Raw genomic sequence first — 22,076 nt, forward strand, 5'->3', positions numbered from 1 at the left:
TTCAGATGACCCATCCATCTTAATCTCACTTAATTTTTTCCTTGAATATTACTTATTCTGACCTTAATAAAGTTAATGAGTTTTAAACTATCATTTGCATGGTATTTTCTCATTTTGCTTATTTCCAAACTTATATTTTCTTTTTGTTTTAGGTCTGCTTATTTTAAACAGCAGATAATGGTTGTTTTATTCAAACACTCAAACTTAAAAAAAAAATTTATAAATTTTTTTTCATCAATAACTATACCCATATGTGTTTTCTGATAATTTAGAAACAATTCTCAGACATTGTATTATTTTATATTTGAATACTTCAGTGTGTTATAAAAGAAAATAACCCTTTAAAACATACCACAATACTTTCATCACACCTAAAAATTAAAACTAGTTCCTTAATATCTCAATACCTAGTCACAGTACAAATTTACCAACTGTGTCATTTTTTTTTTTATTTTAAAGATTTTATTTATTTATTTGACAGAGAGAAATCACAAGCAGACTGACAGGCAGGCAGAGAGAGAGAGGGAAGCAGGCTCCCTGCTGAGCAGAGAGTCTGATGCGGGACTCGATCCCAGGACCCCGAGACCATGACCCGAGCCGAAGGCAGCGGCTTAACCCATTGAGCCACCCAGGCGCCCCCTGTGTCATTTTTTAAAACAAAACTTATTTGTTTGAGTCAGAATCCAACTAAGGTTCATACACCAAATAGTCAGTATGTCTCTGAAGTTCTGTTAAGTTTAGAGTTGTACCTCTACCCGTGTTTTTTTTTCTTACTACTATATCTTTTTAAGAAGATTTTATTTATTTATTTAAGAGAGAGAGAGAGAGAACAGGAGAGAAAGCAAGAGGGAGAGCATGAGTGGAGGGAGGGGCAGAGGGAGAGGAAGAAGCAGACTCCCTGCTGAGCAGGGGACTCAATCCCAGGATGTTGGACCATGACCTGAGCTGAAGGCAGGTACTCAACAGACCACCCAAGTGCTCTTACTATTGTATCTTATAATCAATTCCCCCAACTAAAACTTCCCCAAGCTGTCAAGAGAGAGCCTTTGGACTTGACCATGAATGGTATTCTTCACTGATTGCCTCCTACTTACTTGACATTTCTTGAGTTTCTTTAATATACTGGACTGAGTCAGGTGCCACAGGTTCTCTGTCCCTGCTGCTTCTGCTATGTTCACTGCTAATGGAAGTTTCACTAGATACTATGTATCATCAGTGAGAATCACATGTAGTGATTTATATAAACTCTCTGAAAATCCTCGCCTTTCCGTTATATCCTGGGGAGGGGGAAAAGGGTGCTAGTAATGGCTAAGGACCCTTGTGACATCTTTTATTATACCATGTAAGTCTGTCCCTACCTGTTAGTGTCTGTCTTTAGGAAGTGTGCACAGGAGTTTCTTTATTTTTAGTTGTCAACATGAGTTACCGTTTTTAAAATATATATATACATATATATTTTAAAAGATTTATTTGTTTTAGAGAGAGAGACTGTCTGAGCTGGGGGAGGGGCAGAGCGAGAGGGAGAGAGAGAATTTCAGGCAGGCTCGCCACTGAGCACCGAACCTGATGCAGGATTCAGTCCTAGGACCCTGAGATCATGACCTGAGCTGAAATCAAGAGTCAGACACTTAACTGACTGAGCCACCCAGCTGCCCCCAGAGTTTTTTTTGTAAAATTGGAAAAGTTTTACTCAACACTCTGTTGGATAGATATAGCATCCAGTCTCTATTTCTCTTCCATGTTCTTTATCTTCTCTATTAAGAAGTCCACTTCTTTGCTTTTTGCTGGGTATTAATAATGATAACTAACATTTAAGTATTTTATGTATCAGGCATTTAGAGTTTGCATGAATTACCTGGTTGAATCTTCATGGCTCCAATAAAAAGACATTCTTATTACCTCAAAGTGATACATGAGGAATAAATGCCTAGAAAAGTTAACAAAAACAGCACAAGACAAAGTAACTATAAAGGCAGTAGAGCTATGGATTGAACTCACAAGGGTCCCCTAACGGTGAAGTCCATGATCCCATCAAAACACTACCTTATGGTTACATGCTGTTCTAGCTAGGAGAGCGCAGCAGTGGATCTAACCCATTAATGTGATTTCCAGGAATGTCCATTCTGCCACTTGTTGGTTTTGCTTTAATTTATTTACTTTTGGCAATTATATTTTTTAAATCTATAAGAATTCATTCTTGCTCTTCACTTACTACTTTCTAGTACCACAAACAGTAGCCTGCTTTCATTTCATCTGTGCATCATCCTTCAAATCTCATTGAAAATGTCAATTAGAATGTTTCTTAAAAGTTCTAGTTAGTGTTCACCATTACTATTCTTAACTGAGGCCATTTTTTCCTGATTTTTCAAAAGAGAACCACTCTTCTCTTCAGTGTCAGATTCTTTCCTTTTATCTGGTTATTTTTCACTGTCCACTCATTATGAAGAGGGTTAGAATGATGAACAGTAGCCATCATGGGCTTTCTTTTTTATTTTTAAAGATTTTATTTATTTGACAGACAGATCACAAGTAGGCAGAGAGAGAGGAGGAAGCAGGCTCCCCGCTGAGCAGAGAGCCCGATGCGGGGCTCGATCCCAGGACCCTGGGATCATGACCTGAGCTGAAGGCAGAGGCTTTAGCCCACTGAGCCACCCAGGCGCCCCCATCATGGCTTTCTTAATGGTCTTGGTGGATCGTGTTTACTCTCCCTTGGCAGTTCTCTTCCCTCCCCTTCCATCCTTGGGTACGGTAGGTAAATGTAAGAATCCTGAATGAAGTTAATTGGCTGGGCTGGGCCAGAAAAGTTTCTTCTTTTCAAGATAGAAGCAGACCTGAAGAACAGCCTCAGAACTGCCCTTCTAGTGACTTCTTGAGAGCCAGAGTTCTATAGCGTTTACCCTACTACTTACCCCAAGAGAAGTTCAGGTTAAATGAGGGACATGGGGTATTGCAGGTATGCTTTCGACATCCTGCAGGTATGTCATACCTTCGTCATACGGAATGCAGGTATGCATTCGGCTCTCTGGTCACTGACTGGTCTTCAGCTTGCCTATTCATACAGCCTTTGCTCATGGGATCCCAGGGACACTGACATCTGGTTAGAAATGTAGTTGCTGCTGGAAGGCAGGAAGAGGTTTCCATGGTGACAGAGCACGACTGGGGTTTTACTGATATACTGAGCTATTCCCCCTCACCCTCTTGTAGATTTTTGGTGGAAACTTTATTTAGCAGAATTTAATTTTTTTAAAAAAAATTCGGGCATAGTTAACATACAGTATTATATTAGTTTCAGGTGTAGAATATGGCAATTCATCATTTCCATACATGGCCCAGTGCTTATCAAGGTAAGTATACTCTTAATCCCCTTCACCTATTTCACTCCTCCCCCAACCAGCTCTCCTCTGGTAACCCTCAGTTTGTTCTCTATAGTTAAGAGTCTGTGTTTTGGTTGTCTCTCTTTCTTTTACTTTTTTTTATTTCTTGAATTCCAAATAGGAGTGAAATCATGGTATTTGTCTTTCTCTGACTGACTTATTTTGCTTAGCGTTATACTTGGCAGCTCCATTCATGTTTTTGTAAATGACAAGATTTCATTCTTTTTTATGGCTGAGTAATATTCATATATATTACCATATCTTTACCCACTCATTTATCAAAGAACACAGGCTGCTTCCAAATTTTGTATTTTAAAGAATCTGCAATAAACATAGGGGCACATATATCTCTTCATAGTGGTGTTTTTGTATTCCTTGGGTAAATACCTAGTAGTGTGATTACTAGATCATAGGGTAGTTCTATTTTTAATTTTAGGGGGAAGCTCCATACTGTTTTCCACAGTGGCTGTACTGGTTTGCATTCTCAACAGTGTAAGAGGGTCCCTTTTTCTCCACGTCTTCACCAACACTTGGTGTTTCTTGAAATTTTGAAATTAGCTATTCTGACAGGTGTGAGGTGATATTCCATTGTGGTTTTGATGTGCGTTTCCCTGATGATGAGTGATGTCGAGCATCTTATATGTGTCTGTCGACCACCTGTATGTCTTCTTTGGAGAAATATTTGTTCATGTCTGTGCCCATTGTTAACTGGATTATTTGTTTTGTGTGTGTGTTAAGTTGTATAGGTTCTTTGTATATTTTAGTTACTAACACTTTATTGGCTATGTCTTTTGCAAATATCTTCTCCCATTCAGTAGGTTGTCTTTTCATTTAGCAGAACTTTTGGCCCTGCTCTACTTTAGAGGCCTGCCACACAGAATTGTCCATTTTACTTATTTGAGCTGTCCTCACCAAACAAAATCTGGAAATACACACCAGATTTGTCCACTCTGTATGAGCGGCTCAGGTTCAGTGGACTTTATATGCATTACTGTGGTACAATGACTAATCACAGTGCTTACCATTCCCATAGCCATGTCTAAGAAAAATGGTTCTGTCCTATTTTTATGTCCCACAAATGAAGGGAATAGGCAGGTATGTTTTACAGCATAGCCTCCCCTCTACCCCCCTACACTGCAGTTGTCAGGGAGGACAGAGGCTCTCTAACCCCCAAAATAGCCAGTCTTACAGGAAAGCATGGAACAAAAAGGTTTGTCCAGCTAGGGATTAGGGGGGCCAAAGGGATTCTCACTCTCAAGAATTCAAATGAAACAGAGTGAGAATCAGGCAGTGGCAGGAAGAACAGAAGGAAAAAAGGGTGTAGGGAGAGAAGTGTTGGGGTGCTTCGGGGAACACCGTCAACTTAAAGTTATAAAGAAGCTAAAAACTAAAATGTAAATAAAAGACTTACCATCAAGAGTGATGAATGCAGTTGGGAGTAGGAGAAGCAGGACAATAGAGGCGGGAAAAACTGAGTCACGTGAAAGGTGTGCTTTAAAGAATCTACAACCTGCTGCTCTCAGACATCCAGCTCCGTCTCCAGGAGACCTCTCACAGCCACAGAGTGTAGTCGGACTGAGGTATGGCTGGGCCAATCACACCCTCCGACTTTTGGGGAAAGATGACTGGGTTCTTAATCATCAAGTCACACACACTTCCAAAGGTGAGAAAATAGAAAAATGTCAGATATTTTATGGGAAAAAATTTTCTCAATTTTCTTCCCCCCACCCTCGTTGATGCACTTAAAATTATAGGGCAAGTTATGGTATTTTGATCTGAAATATTTGGGAGAATCATTAGCATCATCCTCCTGATGATTGAGAATGACACAGATACACCCCCTATAAAATCAAAGCAGTCGTGTCTAGAAATGAATCAAAACGAAGTTCTCATAGCTGAGGGGCTTCATTCTTCATATTTAAGCAGAGTTGTTTTTCTCAGTATTATTTGATAAAAGTTTCAGCTTTGTTGTTAGAGGACAAAGCAATATGGTGACAGCTGCAATAGTTTGTAAAGACTGAGGAGACACTGAAAGACCCTGGCCAGATGGAGTGTGATTTAGGGGACAGTATGAAATGCAAATTACCTGTTATGAAAAAGTAGAGGAGGAAATGGTGAAAGATTCAGAAATAGGAATATTAGAATAGGGGCTAAGCTGCTATATGTGTGTGTGTATATGTGTGTGACTTGAGGTATATGTGTGTGTGTATACAGATGCATATGTACATACACACACACATACACACAAAAGAGAGGTCCAAAATACAGGAGCGTAAATAATGGAAATTTGTTTCCCTGTCAAATAATAGTCTAGTGGTGAGTGGTCCTGGTTGGTGGTATAGCTCTCCTGTCTTCACTTAATCATTCCAAGACGTTGTTTCTTTCATCTTGTTGCTTCTCTGGTGTCTAGGGTGTTATCCTTGCTAATTGTTTGAAATTGAATCAAGTTAGATGATGGAAGACAAGCAATCTCCTTTTAAGCAAATGATGTAGAAATTGCACACTTTTCTCCCACTCATACTCTTCCATTTCCATTAGTGCGAACTAATCACATGATCATAACTGGCTACAAAGTTGGCTTGGAAGTGGGGACTCCAGCTGAACATCCGTAAACCCAGCTAAAATTCCACTTGTAGGGGACAAGAAAAGTAAGGGTTTCTGGTTGCCACCAGCAGTGTGCCACACCATACTAATCCCTTTACAGGGAATACATTTCGTGGAAAGCATGGAAACTCAGGTCAGTGCCTTTTCCTAAGGCACAAAGCACCCTTGTGGGTTATTGGCTAAAAGGCAAGTCCCTGAAATCTGCCACAGTAACACAAATGAAACCTTTTAGTTGCTACCTGTTGAAATTGTTTTCTTTTCAGCTTTATCCTCAAGGATTCTGTGTAAAGGTACAGAAAGTTTTCTTTGCCTTTCTATGAAGGGCAATCTAGACTCTCTCTTTTCATGCCCTGAAAGATTAGCTCTGCTCAGGGATATCCTTAAATCCCAATCTTTTTGTTTTTCTCCAGAGCCTTCTTCAAGTGCTCTATTGTTTCCCCTCACAAAGGAACACAAAGCAAATTCTCTCAGAAGGGGCCAGAGACTCTTAGTTCTTTTCCCCTGTCTGAACTCCTTGGGTAGCTCAAAGAGCTTAAATACAGATTGGAATGTATTGGCTTATGTAAGTTAAAAGTTCGAGGGACAGACCATCAGTACACCTTGATGCAGGGGTTCAAGTGATGTCTTCAGGATATTATCTCACTCCCTCTATGTCTCTATGCTACTTTTCTGAGTGTGGGCTTACGCCTTTGGAAGTTCTCATTCATGGTGGCCTCTGACATTTTAGGTATTCAGTTTCACCACTCCAATTATAGCAGGAAAAGAGAATATATTCCTTTCTCATCGGCTCAAGCAAAAGTACCCAAGGTTGTACATCATTGGCTCTGATAGGATCACTGTCTCCTCTTTGAACTGATCAGTGGGACTGTGGAATTGAATGCTTTCAATGGCCAGGACGACATGAGAGGAAAAGGTTAAGCCAACATGAAATAGTAGAAAGGAATATCAGGGTGTTGTCAGCAGAAGTGAGCATGGATGCAGGACAACAGATGTATGTTCTCTACGTCATCCGTTTGCCTGTGGACTTGACAAATCAGAACAAGTCTTAGGATGCCATTTAAATACTTGCCTGTGACTAAAGATTTTTTCTAAAGCCGTTTGAACTACTTGGTTTCTCTGAGTCATCCTCTTGCAGTGCCATCCTCCACATGTTTGTCATTATCATGTCCCCATGTCTTTTCACCTTGACCGCGGGCATATGCTTTCTCACTAGGACCTACTGATCGTAAGTCCTATCACAGTAATTGCTATTTTGCAATTGTAACTCCTTGTAGTTTTGATTTTATAGCCCGCTTCCATTTTCTGTAACTTCAGGCTGCACATCAGTTCTAATGCAAAGGAGTGGTTTTTTGTTTTTGTTTTTGTTTTAAATCATGACCCACCGTAACATAATGAAGGATGTCAAGACTAGAGCGTTCATAGCAAGAGTAATTTGTAAGGGATTTCTGGGGGAAAAAAACCTTTCTTTCTTTTAAAAGATTATTTATTTGACAGAGAGTGAGTGAGAGAACAGGAACAGGAGGATGAGCAAAGAGAGGGGGAGAAGCAGACTCCCTGCTGAGCAGAGAGCCCAATGCAGGGCTCTATCTGGGACCCTGCGATCATGACCTGACCTGAAGGCAGACTGAGTCACCCAGGCTCCCCACACTGCCTTTATTTTTTTAAGAGAATAATAGATCTCACCGAGATATAGTTTTGACGGATCCTATTGATAGATGATTATACATGCTGGCATATACTCTAAGGTTTGCAAAAAATAAGACATTTGCCACAATCATAGCAAGAGCCTGTTTACATTAATGAGGACGAAATAAGGAGCAGAGAATCTAGTTTTGTCACTGTTCTCTTGGAACAAATTAGATTAGCTACGATTTAAACAATGTAATGTTAGGGGAAGGCTCCATAGCTCAGGGGTTAGAGCACTGGTCTTGTAAACAATGTAATGTGGGGTGAGGTGGTTAAGAACACGGACTCAGACATTTTCCAACCCCCGCAAGGTTGACATCCGACATCTACCACTGCCTTTTTGACCTTAGGAAAGTTACTTCAATTGACTTTCCCCTAGTTTCTTCATCTGTAAAGTGGAGATAATAACAGTATTGACTTCGCAGAGTTGATGCGATGCTCATACGAGTTAACATGATAAAATGTATAGAATAGTTAAAACTGTAAAAGTAATATATGAACCATGCAAGTACACAGTAAGACTTTGTTTGCTAGTATTATTTAATTTTTTAAATGAAATTCACATATACCTATTCGAGGGACAAAGTGAGGGAAGCATTATTCAGTAGCACGTTCCTTGACGAGAACAACCAAAGCACAGAACCCACATTTTCTTTTTAAGAATCCTGCCTAAATTATCCACATCTGAGTAAGAAAGTGGGAATGACATACTAATGGAAAAACGGGCTAATAAGCCTCCCCTAGTTTCATATTCAAGGGGTGGAATAATTTATGGGAAAGCTCTCAAGGCTTCTAAATGCTACAATCAAATCACTATATGGAGAAAGCTACAAAATCAAATTCCAAACAATGAAAACATCAGTTTCTTAATGGAACAGTTCCAACCATCTGGCATTCATATGTTGTTTGCAGGGGTGGTTACTGTGCAGACATAATGACCCAATCCCACTTCTAGGCAAGAAGCTTTCATGAAAGAAGTTTACCCTGGCCATTTGTGGCTGGTTAATATTACCAGAATAGGTTTTTGGTGTTTTGTTTTTTTCAACTGTTCCACTGTTAATGTTTCAAATTCAGACTTCTTTTTTTTTTTTTTTTTTCCTTGAGAGAACACAAAAAGAAAGAGCCCCAAATATAAATGCAGAACACACGACGGTGGACAGATTTCAACATCTCGGAAATAAATTTTTCTTCAAGGCAATTTTAAAAAGAGGTGCCAAGTTACCTAGGCTGGATTCAGTCTTGATAATTGGTTATTTCTTCTAAACAAACTGAAATTAAATATTGGATAATTCTCTTACTATACCTTAAAAATTGATTTTGAATAAAACTGGAAACAAATTAATGACATTTCATTTTTACTTGAATGAACTGCCAATTTTGTTAGCATATTATTTTCCACTTTGCTTTGGACTTGACCTACAGTCAAAGGTTTGTTCATTTACTTAAACTAAATGAATCCAACAAGTATTTACTAAGCATTAGATACTGAGTTAGGCATACATATGTAATAGAGTGTAAAAAGACGAGTTTTTAAGAAATGAGAGCAGGTGAGTAAGGAGAAGGGCAGGTTGATATGAAATGTTAACAGCAAGAGTTTTTTTTTTTTTTAAGATAATTGAATAAGATGAAAAAAAAAGGAAGACAAGAAGAAGCTGTGCAAGAAAATTTAAAATTCAATGTAAATAAAATTTATATTAGAGTGATTAAAGAAAAAAAATATGGGGCACCTGGGTGGCTCAGTCGTTAAGCATCTGCCTTTGGCTCAGGTCACGATCCTGGGGTCCTGGGATTGAGCCCTACATTGGGCTCCCTGCGCAGCTGGAAGCCTGCTTTTCCCTCTCCCACTCCCCCTGCTTGTGTTCCCTATTTCTGTCTCTCTCTCTGTCAAATAAAGAAATATAATCTTAAAAAAAATAAAATAAAGAGAAAAATGCTATGGATCATAAGATCAATAGAGTGGATTTCACATGTTATAAGCTCTCCCAGGGAGAAAAAGCAAAGAGATAAAAATGAGAAGGGAGTAAGTAAATGGAGAATAGAGAACAAAGAACCAGTGTATGGGTATGGATAGAGCTGTTCCTGAAGGAGACAAAAAAAAAAAAAAAAAAGGAAGCAAAGGCACAATTAACTATGTAGTAGAAGAGAACTCTCCTGAGCCTATTTTATAAAGGTTTGCAAACCTATTTGTAAACTTATTACATAAAGACCATATTTGTAAATTTGAAGAGGTTTCTAGGTTACAATGTAGTTCTAGTTTTCGGAGAAAACAGAAAACATTCAGAGATATGCAGACTACAACACATACCTCCAATAAAGCCTTGTTGAGAAGTGTAAAAATTAGTCTAAGTGACTGAGCTATATACCAAGTTGAGAGCATTTAAAAACTACTATTAAAAGAAAAGAAAAAAAATAAATTAATGAAGCATTTAGCACCAGAAACTAAAGAGAATTACAGAATAAACCCAAAGAAATCAATAGGAAGGATTTCACTGTAAACAAAAAGTTAATGAGATACTCAGCAGAAAATGAATAGTGCTGATGAATAGATCCTAGATCTTTTTTTTGTGAAAAGTTAAAAAAAAACTTTAGCAAAGCAAATCATTAAAATATAAATTTTATATAGTTTTTATATATTTTATATAATTTATATATATAAATATAAAATATTATATTTGTATTTATATTTATATTATATTTTATATTATATATAAAATATAAAAAATATTAATTTACAGTACTAGGATAAACAAAGGGATAAACCCCCTAACAATTCCAGTTCAAGCAATTTCTAAAAACACAGTGACTATTACATGACCATTATTTAAAGATAAGTATAATCCAATTCTAAAAAGGCGGTGACTGTGGAGTATACTTGTTACAGGTTGCGTTCTCTGGGAAGTAGATGCTGTGGCTGAGTTGGGAGTGCAAAGTATTTATTGGGGAAAAGGAAAAGCTGGAGAAGCAGGATAAGACAAGGGGAGGCATCAGGCCATGACACAGAACCAGCAAAGTTTTTGCAGGCCTGATAGGATCTTGGGAACAAAGATAGTCCATTAGAGAAGTCCCACACTGGAACTTGTACCACCCCCTTGCTTAGTCATTGGCCATGGCCCACCAGGAGATGAGCCTACTCTTGGCTATCACTTCCCTCCTTTGTTTGCTGAAAGGATGTCCTAGGAAGAATGTGGCCTCACCTCAAAAGACACAGAGGACCCTGAAATTGCTAAAAGCCATGGATTATCTTTGCAGCTGATCAGTGAGTTCTTTCTTGAAGCAGATCTGAATGTCACGTCTTCACATGTGTGTACTTGCTCTACGTGGATCCACTTCCGGAGGCTTGTAGAGGTAGTAGCTCCTCCAGGGATCAGGTGGGCCTCTCTTCCTGAAGATAAACTAATAAGAAGGAGGGACCAACTGTTATCTTTATCACTGCGGTTTGTCTCAGGGCCACAGCTGGTACTTAGCTGCTCTCCCACTCTGCCATCCCTTGCCCCTTATACCTTCTAAATCTCCTCACCCTCAGGTAACATGTCTGCCAGTCTTGGTAAAACACCTCATAGTGGGACTTAAACCCTCATTCCTCTGGGCTCTGTGTCCTGGGTAACCATGTTCTTTTTTAGTTGCTGTGTTCATCTGTTCACAGCCACAACACCTTGTCTTCTGGTCTTGACACCCCAGGACCACACACTGCCCAAGCAGAAACCACAGCTTGTAGTTCACTGGGACTTCTGCTGTGAGACTTTTAGCCCTGGTAAGAGTATAGACCATCCACCTTGTAGATCCCAGAATTAAAGGGAGAGAAGACCAATGGGTCATGGACAGTGATGGTAGGGGTTCCTTCTTATGCCCTCTAATTTCAGGGACCTGTATATTTTTCCTGTTGATGATAAAGTATCACCTTAATAGGTCTCTGATCCAATGCATATATTGCATCCTGAAAGGAGTTCCCCATCCTTGAAAGGTCCTGCCTCCAAGTTGATACTTCAGCTGTGTTTTTTAGCAGCTTCTCCATCCCTCCACAGGAAGCTTCTGGGTGGGGCTTTATGTGATAAGACCACACGATGTATCTTCTTCACTGTAAACTAAGTGCCTTGGTTGAATATTGCATGTGATTCCATGCCTGTGGATCAGGCATTCCATAAGATCTGGATAGTGATGGTGACTGAGACCCTGATGCCAGGAACAGCAACACCATATGCAGAATAGATGTTTATTCCTGTGGAAATGAACCACAACCCTTCTAGCAGGGAAGAGGCTCAACCTAGTCAACTTGCCACTAAGTTGCCAGTTGGTCTTCTCAAGAAATGGTCTGTACTAGTTGCTCAGAGTCGGTCCTTGTTTACGTCCATACTTGGGCTTTGAGTAGGTCTCTGTAGCTGGCAGTTTGGATATTTAGAAGGAACATCCGAGAGGTCAGCTTTGGTAAGTGGGAGTCTTTAGCCTTCTTCTCTGCCATGGTGGCCACTTCATTCATGTGTCCATTGTGCTGTTGACAAAGGCTGGGTCAGCATTCCTACTTGTGGAGAAGTATAGAACTTCCACCTCTTCCCTCTCTTTTACCAGTCAGAAGAATTATGGAATGGGGAGGATCGTGTTCATTCAACTTCATCTTGGAATAGATTATGATACTGAATATAATTTACCCTTGCCAAAACCTATGCCAAATGGGTCAAGTCCAGGTTTTCTAGGTCTAAACTTCTATAAGTCAGTGCCAATCTCGCTCTGGGAAGTTATGGTTATTGTTGTTAACCTTTCAGAAACTTAAAGTCCCAGAAATGGGTTTTACAAATAACTTTTCATAGATGTTCTAGATCTTTCCTTGGAAATTAAAGATATCTTAACCTCATCAGCACATTCTATCAAGGCTCATTTGCTATTACTTCCTTCCTTCTGATCATACTACATCATCCCAGGAGTTTTAAAGTGTTTTGCCTTACTGTTTCAAACTTCTTAAGTCCGTCTCTATGGTGCAAATTAGCAGTGACTTCTGCGAAGTTACTTCTTGTCTGCATAGTAATCCTCCCAAGGTTGTGATCACATTGTATATAAGGTTTGTAATCTTTCCAAGGCGTCCACATGAGTTGGCCAAGTGTTATTGGCAATCATGGATAAGAACTCCAACCTTAATCAGTGTTATGCACTGAATTGTATCTCCCCCCAAATTTTTTTGAAGTACTAACCCACAGAATATTACTGTATTTGGAGATAGGGCCTTTAAAGAGGTAATTAAGGTAAAATGAGGTTCACATGAGTGGGTTCTTCCATTCATGTCCATTTTTTTAAAAAACCTTTGGAATTTATCCTGTCTCTGTTTTTGGCAGAGCATATGTTGGTGGAGCCATTCAGTGAAATGTAATCAGTGCTTATTTGAGCAGAGTTTGTGCAAAGATGTACCATCTCTAACTTGCCTACTTTTGGTGAGTGCCCACTCCAGAAGGCAGTACATCAGAATTTCTCCTTTTCTCAGATCAATCCACAGGTGTCATTGACCTGCTGAGATTGCAGTCAAAATGCATGTAAGTATATACATTAGTTAAGCCAAGTTAACCAATAGATCCCAAAATTTACTGGTTCAAAGAACAATAGATGTCTTTCTCAGGCAAAAGTCCAGAGAGAGTGCCCACATCAGTAGATAGGCTCTCGCTCATATGGACACTAAGGCCTCAGGACTTATGGCTGCCCATTGTCTTCAACCCATGGCTCCAAGGTTGGTGTGGGCATCATCATCCCAGTCAACCCAAAGGGACAAAGACCATAAGGAAGCACATGTGGGAGAATTTTATAGGTATTCCTAGACTAGGCAGAAGTCACTTACGTTCACATTCTGCTGGAGAGAACTCAGCTGTGTGGCCTCAAATACCTGTAAGAGTAGCTGGGAAATCAAGTCTGGCTGGTACCCAAGAAATCAAGAAAGGATATTATTGTAGTCAGAGGCCTCTGCTACAAGATATATACTCTACATTCATCTGTAGAGAAGTTTCACTGCTTTGATTAGGTTCTGAAAGGGGTCTATATCCAAATATGTTTCAGCCTCTTGTACTGCTCTTTTCATTTTGCTCTAGAATATATAGTATATATTATATACTCATATATATATATAATCATTGCAGGGCTTGAAGCAGACATCATATCAACTACCAGAACTCACAAGAATCCAGCATATTAGAGTCAGTTTTTTGTTTTTTTAAAGAGAAGGGAAGACTGTTTTTATGGTTTGTGCTTTTTGTACCTTGTGTAAGAAATTCTTCTGTACCCTGAAATGCTGAAGATCTTTTAAAAATCTGGAGGTGTTGCCTTGCTTTTAAAATCACTAAGAACTTACTTTTGTTACAGTGTGAGGTAGGGGGTCCCATCTTAAAAAATGTGAAGAGGGTGCTAATTATCTCAGCATCATCAACTAAACAGATCATCTTTGATTTACTAATTTGTGTTGACTTATCCATCATTTATATGAATGGTTGTTTCTGAACCTACTATTCTCTTTCATTAGATTATTGAATGACATAATAGACCCTGCAGGTCCTTGTGGTTCTGTTTCTGAACCTGCTTTTCTTGTTCATTAGTTATTTACCAGTCACTGCACCAACACCACGTTATTACAATATGAAGCTTTTGATATCTGAAGGGGAAGATTTTCTTCCCTACGCTACTTCAGAATTGTCTTGGTCATTCTTGGCCTCTTCCAATTCTACATGAATTCTGGAATCACTTTGTCAAAGTCTACGAAAGACCCTGTATTACAATTTGGAGTAGACTGGTTTGTGGTCATGGAGTCTTCTCATCTCTGAACATGATTCATCTCTACATTTATTTAAGCCTTTCTCTGTATTTCAATAAAGCTTTATACTTTTCTCCACAGGTATGCTACCTTTCTATGAATTTTTATTGAAGTTATAATAAATATTGGTTTCTATTATGAGTACAACCTTTAAGAATTTATCTTCTCTAATGGGCTGTAGTTTCTTTTATATTGACCTTTTATCCAACAATGTTGTTAAACTCTCTTATTTGTTCTATTACTTTATTAGATTTACTTGAATTTCTTAGCAGACAACCACATCATCTATAAATCATATTTTCTCATTTTCTGACCTTTATAGCTTCTCATTTCTGTGTGTGTGTATGTTATAGGCAAGGGGCTTCAGTACAACGTTGAGTAGAAATGGTAAAATGGTAAATCTGTCCTTGTGTTGCCGACTTTATTAGAAAAATGTTTAATGAATTAAAATTAAGAATAATGTTTCTAGAATTATGTTGTTGGTAGCAACACTTTATTGTGCTCATGAAATTCCTTCCTTTCCTAGTTTGCTAAGATAAAAAAAATAAATGAATGACAAATTATATTTTCTAATATTAAGTCATTGTTACATTATGATATTAATCTGATGAAGTATATTTTTATTTTTATTAAAGAACTTTTTTTTAAGATTTTATTTATTTGACAGAGATCACAAGTAGCCAGAGAGGCAGGCAGAGAGAAAGGAGGAAGCAGGCTCCCTGCTGAGCAGAGAGCCCTATGTGGGGCTCCATCCCAGTACCCTGGGATCATGACCTGAGCCAAAGGCAGAGGCCTTAACCCACTGAGCCACCCAGGCACCCTGAAGTATATTTTTAAAACCCATTGCTGAACTGGGTTTGGTAACATTGCATGTAGGAATAACATTTATTTAATGCCTTTTGAGATTTGGCCAATAATTTTCCTCTTTCCTTTTTTTTTTTTTTTTTTAAAGATTTTATTTATTTATTTATTTATTTGACAGAGAGAAAGATCACAAGTAGGCAGAGAGGCAGGCAGAGAGAGGGGGAAGCAGGCTCCCTGCTGAGCAGAGAGCCCAATTCAGGGCTCCATCCCAGGACCCTGAGATCATGACCTGAGCCGAAGGCAGAGGCTTTAACCCACTGAGCCACCCAGGCGCCCCTCCTTTTTTTTTTTTTTTCCTTTCTGATTTTGATATCAAGATTTTATTAGTTCGTAAAATCATCAAGATGCTTTTCATCTTTTTCTAATCTTTGAAACCATTTGAATAGAGATCATCTGTGATGATTTCATAAATCTTTCCCACTAAATCCTTGAGCTTTCTTGTAGGTAAATTTAGAATGCAAATTGAATTTATTTAATGGTTATAGATACATTCATGTTATAAATCTTTTGAATCAACTGGTTTTATAAATTTATATTTTGCTAAGAAGTATTTATTTTAGCTAAGTTTTTAATGTTCAGAAGGGATATAGGACTATACTATTCTTAGTATTAAAAAATTGTACTGGAACTATAATTATAATCTCATTCATAGTCTTTTTTTTTCTCCACTATCCATTTTACTAGCAATTTAGCTATTTTTGTTTGATTTTTGTTTTATGACCCTTTCTGTGGTTCCTTTGTATATAGGTGTCTTATTAACTCTAAAATTATACAGGTGACACATGTTTTTTGATCTTCATTTTCTTTTTTTTCCCCCTCCGTTTGTTTTCTATCAAAGCCTTTTCACTTGGCTAAGGAACATGATAGAAAGGGAATTGCTAGTCCTTGATCTGCTGCAGACGAGCTAGATTTTTTGGCCAGAAATGTGTGATGAGAAGCAGGTGAGCACAGAGGCACACCATTGAGGGTTTCCATTTCATTCCCCTCCCACATGAATGCTGTGCACACAACCCCAACTTCTCCTCCCCATTCCTGGAGTCTCCCTATGCTACTTCTACCCTCAAGAGCATTTTTAGAAAAACAAAACAAAACAACAACAACAAAAACAAAACTAAATTGGGCTGTCTCACCCACCTCTGCCGCTGGCCTTTTAAAATAGGTTTCCTCAGGAGAATGATTTCTTTCTGGCCAAAGGAAAAACACCAGAGCAGCACAAATGCCCCATTTAAAGAAGGAAGAAACCTATGCCCCAGAGGCACCTGAAGAACTTTCCCAGCAGGCTGTGTTCTCTCGGGATATTGTTTCACCGAAATATATTTTTTGCACCAGTCTCTACATTACCAGACCAGAGGGAAAGTTTCCAACAGATCTTTCTGTTGATAGTTTTGATTACTCTCGTTAGAAAATTTCAAAGATTTTTTGCCAGACGAAAGGGAACATGGGGAGGCCGGCCAAGAACTGGCAAGACCAGCAGTCCCTTTCTGAACGAATGATAGAGTCTAACGCAGTGACAGCCAATTTTTCCATCCTAAATGCTTCGTCGGTTTTAACTCTTGGACCCCTTATTAGCTAGATAACATTAGTAATCCAACGAAGTCTGTAGTATCCTTTGAGATAATAGTGTAAAGTGTACTTGAAATACTCTTCATTAAAATTCTCTTCATTTTGCTGAAAATATTTTTTTCTCACATTTGTCTGCACCAGCTGTCTTTGAGTCTTCGGCTCTGCTGAAGTCATTTGAAGAAACAGATCTAGAGAAACACGGCTTGGCAGAGGATAAGAGAAAAAGGTTAGAGCAGAAAGCGTTTGGATGACTATCCTGGAGAGAGAATGGCCTGAATGGCAAGAGGGCCACAGGCAGGTAAAAGCACTGAAGAAAGTGTATCACAGTATCCTTCCTCTCTATTGAAACATCAATGTTTCAATATTGAAAACATTCAATGTTTTAAGAAGACTGTTCAAATATATTACCTTACTTTGATAAAGACAACTCAGAATCCAGTAAAATAGACCATGCTGGTATTATTATCCCATTTTACAGAGGAGAAAACTGGCTTATTTGGAACACAGTACTAGTTTTGATGAATTAATCTCTGTGCTGAGCTGAATTCTGTTTTGGATTTCATTTTCTCACTCCCTTTTACACTGGGCATACAGCTTACATTTGATTTGAAAGTTACTGTTCTAAAGCTGGTTGCAGAGCAGTCTTTTTCAGACAGGTCTACACTTGTCAGAAAGACAAGTCTGTCCAGGCTGACCTTGACTTTTGCCCTCCATTTCATTTTAGGCCACAGTAGACCAAATAAAGAGGAAATAAAGTATTTTGCAGCAAATAACTTAGAACTCTTGAATACATATATGTCTTATGTGGATAGAACTCCCCATTGGATGTCAGGACAACAGAGTAGGCAGTTATATATTAAGGCAGTTAATATATAATCAAAACACAAGCAACAATATTCCTTAAGATGGTAAGGGAGAATCAGTATATTCAAAAGTATTCAAGGGCAGTGGTAAACAAGAAACTTATTTACACTTTGACTTATGAGGAGGGGCTAGACATTGAAATACTTGTTTAAATTAAATAATCTATAATGCTTATTGAATAAATTAGTATCATACTTTTACTATTTTAAATAAAATGTAGAGTATTCTTTTCACTAGATAGTAAAGTTTTGGCATTGAGAAACCTAGCGGTAAATAAGGAATGTGTAATCAGGAGAAATGAAAATTAGCTAAGTGTGGGGCATCTGGCTGGCGCAGTGGGTTAAGCCTCTGCCTTCGGCTCAGGTCATGATCTCAGGATCCTGGGATGGAGACCCAATGGGGCTCTCTGCTTGGCGGGGAGCCTGCTTCCTTCTCTCTCTCTCTCTGTCTGACTCTCTGCCTACTTGTGATCTCTGTCAAATAAATAAAATCTTTGGGAAAAAAAAGAAAATTAGCTAAGTGATTTTGAGTTGTGTAGAGCTATGGTTGAAAACAAAACCCTTTCAGCATATATTCTTCTCTTCTTAGCAATATATACATTGTATCATACTTAGACTTTATAGTGGATATGGTCCTATTTGTCCAATATATTTTTTGAGTGTAAGATCCATGCCTCTCATCATTTGAAATAAGAGTGTGTACATGCATTTCTATACTGTAATGAATATATTGGCACCATGCGTGTATTACCATTTCTAATTTTTCACATTCTAAGTGGATTATTGTAAAATAAACCGTAAATTGGTAGGAAAGGAGAGAAAGTGGAATGTATGGTTTTTTTAGAAAGGGGCGCTTGGCTGGCTCAGTCCCTATAGCCTGGGTCTCCACCTCTGGGTTGCAGGTTCAAGCCTCAAATGGTGTGTAGAGAGTTCTTTAAAAAAATATATAAATAAATACACACACTCACACACACACACGTATACACATATATACATATGTATACACACATATACACATTATACACATATATACATATGTATATATATACATATGTATACAGGTATACACATGTACACACATATATATGTATATACACACATATTTTTAAAGGAGAAGGATTTGAAAGATTATTTATTTTTTTAAAAATGTTTTTTTTATTTATTTGACAGAGAGAGATCACAAGCAGGCAGAGAGGCAGGCAGAGAGAGAGGAGGAAGCTGGCTCCCTGCTGAGCAGAGAGCCCGATGCGGGGCTCCATCCCCAGACCCTGGGATCATGACCTCAGACGAAGGCAGAGACTTTAACCCACTGAGCCACCCAGGCGCTCTTGAAAGATTATTTTTAAAAAAGAAACCGCTTTAGGTAGTAACTGACTAGCGGACAGGTCTTAGCCCTGCGCATCCTGTGAAAACCACAGGCCAGCACGGTCAAGTTCTAAGCAGTCGCGGGCAGGAGCGGGTCAGGTCCTAGTAGAAGCACACCTCACTTGTATCTAGAAAAGTTTGCATCCCTTCCGAGAAGTCTTCCCCTCTCCGCCCACTGCGGTTTAAAGGGGCCTCTCCTTTCGGAAAGCCGGAGATTACCGAGCGACTCCCACCAGTGCAGCCCCCCCCCCCCATCTCCGTTCTGCGTTTCTTCCTCCCACGCAGTTACCGTCCCGCTGAGTGAGTCCCCATGCCACACCGCTGTCCCGGTCTCTTATGTGTCCTTTCAGGCGAGAGAGCACTCAGCTCAGCTACTTTTGAGGCGTGGCGACTTGGGCAGCGGAGCGAGAGGCAGAGAAGTGCCCCAACTGCGGAAATCCTGAGAAGCCAAGGGTGGGCAGCGGGAGGTGGGTGGGGGGTGGCGCGGCTGGAAAGCCCCCGAGGCAGCGGGTGTTGACACAGGACCAGGGCGATCCCCTGGTGGCTGCCACCTTCCTCCCGATCCCCAGGCCTCAGTCCGGCGCCGCTCCCGCCCACACCTCCAGGTGTGCATTCCCCGCCCTTAATCACTCTCCTGCAACTGGTAGTTTGCACTGAAAGTTTGACTGGGAAAGCGGAAGAGAAGCGTGTAATCCCGGCTCCGGAGATCTAGGGGAGCCCCGTCCCACTTGCTGTGGTCTGCAGATCGAGTCAGCGGAAAACTCAGACACAGAAACGCGTGCACCTTTCTAGCCGAAAAGTCGACTCTCGGCTCTCTGCAGCCTCGAGTTACAGGCTGTGCCGGGAGAAACTCTGTGTCTTCTGCAAAGTTGAGAAGCTGAACTACGAGAGAGGCCCAGACTTCAGGGGTTTTGCGCGCCCAAGATGTTTTCCAGAGCTTTTCGAGGGGGAAGAGAAGAGCGACAAAATGAAAACGCGCGGTGCGAGGGAGCCCCCCCAGCCCAGCAAGCCGGCGGGCGCTGAGGTGAGCGCGGGAGGGGCGAGCATCCGAGCCGGCGGCCGCGGGTCTCCCCGACCGTGGGTCACTGGGGGCTGCGGAGGGGGCGGGGGTGAGACCGTAACGGGCGGCTTCGGCGCCCCTCCGCCCCCGCCCAGCGGCTGGTCCCCGGAGGTCGCCATGATGGGGGAGGGGGCGCGCCGAGGGTCGGGGCTCCGGGGGCGTCACTCCAGGTGACGGAGCGGGCCAGGGGGAGGGAGTCGGGGGTGCGGGAGTTGCTGACTGGTGCTACGTGGAGCCGGCAGAAAAGAAAGAAGGCGTTGGAAGAAAGGAGGCTGGCGCCCCCTCCCCCGCCGCCCCGGCCCGCGCGCCAAAGCGCGAGCAGGCGGCCCCAGCGGCGGCTGGCGCTCCCGGGGGCGCGACTGCTCGGTCCGCGGCGAAGCGCTGCCCGGATCTTGGGCGGCCTGGGCGCCGGCGCCGCGGAGCCCTCCCCGGCTTCCCCCGGGGGGGTGGGCGCAGGGGGCGGCCCCGTTCCGGGCGACGGCCGAGGGGGCGGGCGGAGGGCCGGGCGCCGGCCGGGGGGAGCGAGCGCGCCGCGGGGGACCAGCCCGGGGGGCCAGCGGCGGGCGCAGGTAAAGGGGCGGGCGCGGCGCGGGGCGGGGGACAGGGCGCGGAGCCAGTGGCCGCCGCGTCGCCTGCGCCGCCGCACGGCGCGCCCGGCTCGCACTGTCCCGGGGCAGACAGGCTTTGTGGCTGTGCGTGCGAGTGTGCGAGCGAGTGTAAGTGTGTGTGCGCGCGCGCGCGCGCTCGCCTGGGTCGCCTGTGGGTGGGCGTGCGCGCTTGCGAGCTGGCCTGCGGGAGGCGAGGCTCTCCTGGCCTCCGCCGCCAACCAGTTGACCGAGCCCCGGGAGGGAAGTTGCCGCAGCCGCCCGGGCCGCCGGCCCTTTCGTGCCACCCCCCGGCCAGGTCAGTGCGCCCCGGGGCCCGCGCTTGGTGCCGCGTTTGCGTCCCGGACCCGCCCAAGTGACACGTAGGTGGCCTCGAGTTACCTGGGTCTCGGTGGGAGCGCGAGAGGGAGCGCAGGGGGTGGAGGGCTCGAAATTACCCCAAAGCCGGGTCGGGGTGGACGTGGATCGCCGGGATACCCTGCGCCCCGCAGCGCGGAGCTCCCGCACCACTTGCTTCTCTCGGGCGACTCCTTAGTCTCTCTCCAGCTGCGGACTTGCAACTTAGTTTCTGTGCAGCCGCCTAACAAACACGCTCAGCAAGTAACTGGGAAATTGAAGGCAAGGGAGGGACCTGGCTTAGAGTTGGTGGTTTTGAAACCGACAGGCTCGTTTGGTTTGTGTAGGACTAGTTGGTTATGAATGGATTTAAATTTTATTCTTGTTTTTTTCTTTGCTGCCATTTGGCCTTTGGTGTGTGAGGCATGACGGCATCCAGGACTTGTTGCTGCCTTCGGTCTGGGGCCCGAGATTGTTGCTCTCTGTCGCTACTTCTCTTTCTTTTCTTGTTTGTTGAAATCTCTGGATTTTTCGTAAATGTGGGTTTTCAGAGAGTGCTCCCTTGTTAAAGTTGCACCGATTCCCATTGGCATAGGTGCACATTTGCAAACCTGAATATCGGAAACGTGTAACTGCCGTTATTAGGATAAAATCCTCTATTCCTTCAGGCTCTAACAGTCCGTGTTTTTCACTTATTTGCATAAGTGTTGTTTGCCCAGCGTAAGCATGACTGTGAAGCCAGAGGTCTGTGATTTAAAGCCTGCGATTCTGGTTAAAGGGAGACTGCACTGGGAAACCTTTTAAATTTTAAGAAGCGATTCCCTTGTCAAATAGAAGAGTGGGCCTGAAGGAAAGGGGTGTATACTGACGTTCTGATGGCTTGGAATGAGCTAAATTGCGTTCTGTCTGTCTGCCTGTCTGTCTCTCACACACACTGTACCATCTAGTTGTTTCTGTCCTCGGTTCTCTAAATCTGGT

At 41.8% G+C, this 22,076-nt stretch overlaps 1 protein-coding gene across 7 annotated transcripts in view; it reads left to right on the forward strand.

The window, feature by feature from the left end:
- LPAR1 (lysophosphatidic acid receptor 1) overlaps window positions 1-22,076 on the forward strand; it is a 201,171-nt gene that overhangs the window by 49,340 nt on the left and 129,755 nt on the right. The window contains exon 1 of one of the 7 annotated variants that reach the window (XM_032306776.1): window positions 19,145-20,121. The exons of 1 other annotated variant lie outside the window; for it this stretch is intronic. The gene's annotated coding sequence lies outside the window, so the exon portion shown is untranslated. Of the gene's footprint in view, window positions 1-19,144; window positions 20,122-20,666; window positions 20,727-20,789; window positions 20,874-20,956; window positions 21,125-22,076 lie in introns of those variants that run through there. 5 more of the 7 variants (XM_032306777.1, XM_032306778.1, XM_032306773.1 and 2 more) reach the window with 5 other exon arrangements.

Source organism: Mustela erminea, chromosome 12, assembly GCF_009829155.1.
Source record: "Mustela erminea isolate mMusErm1 chromosome 12, mMusErm1.Pri, whole genome shotgun sequence".
Taxonomy (NCBI): domain Eukaryota; kingdom Metazoa; phylum Chordata; class Mammalia; order Carnivora; family Mustelidae; genus Mustela; species Mustela erminea.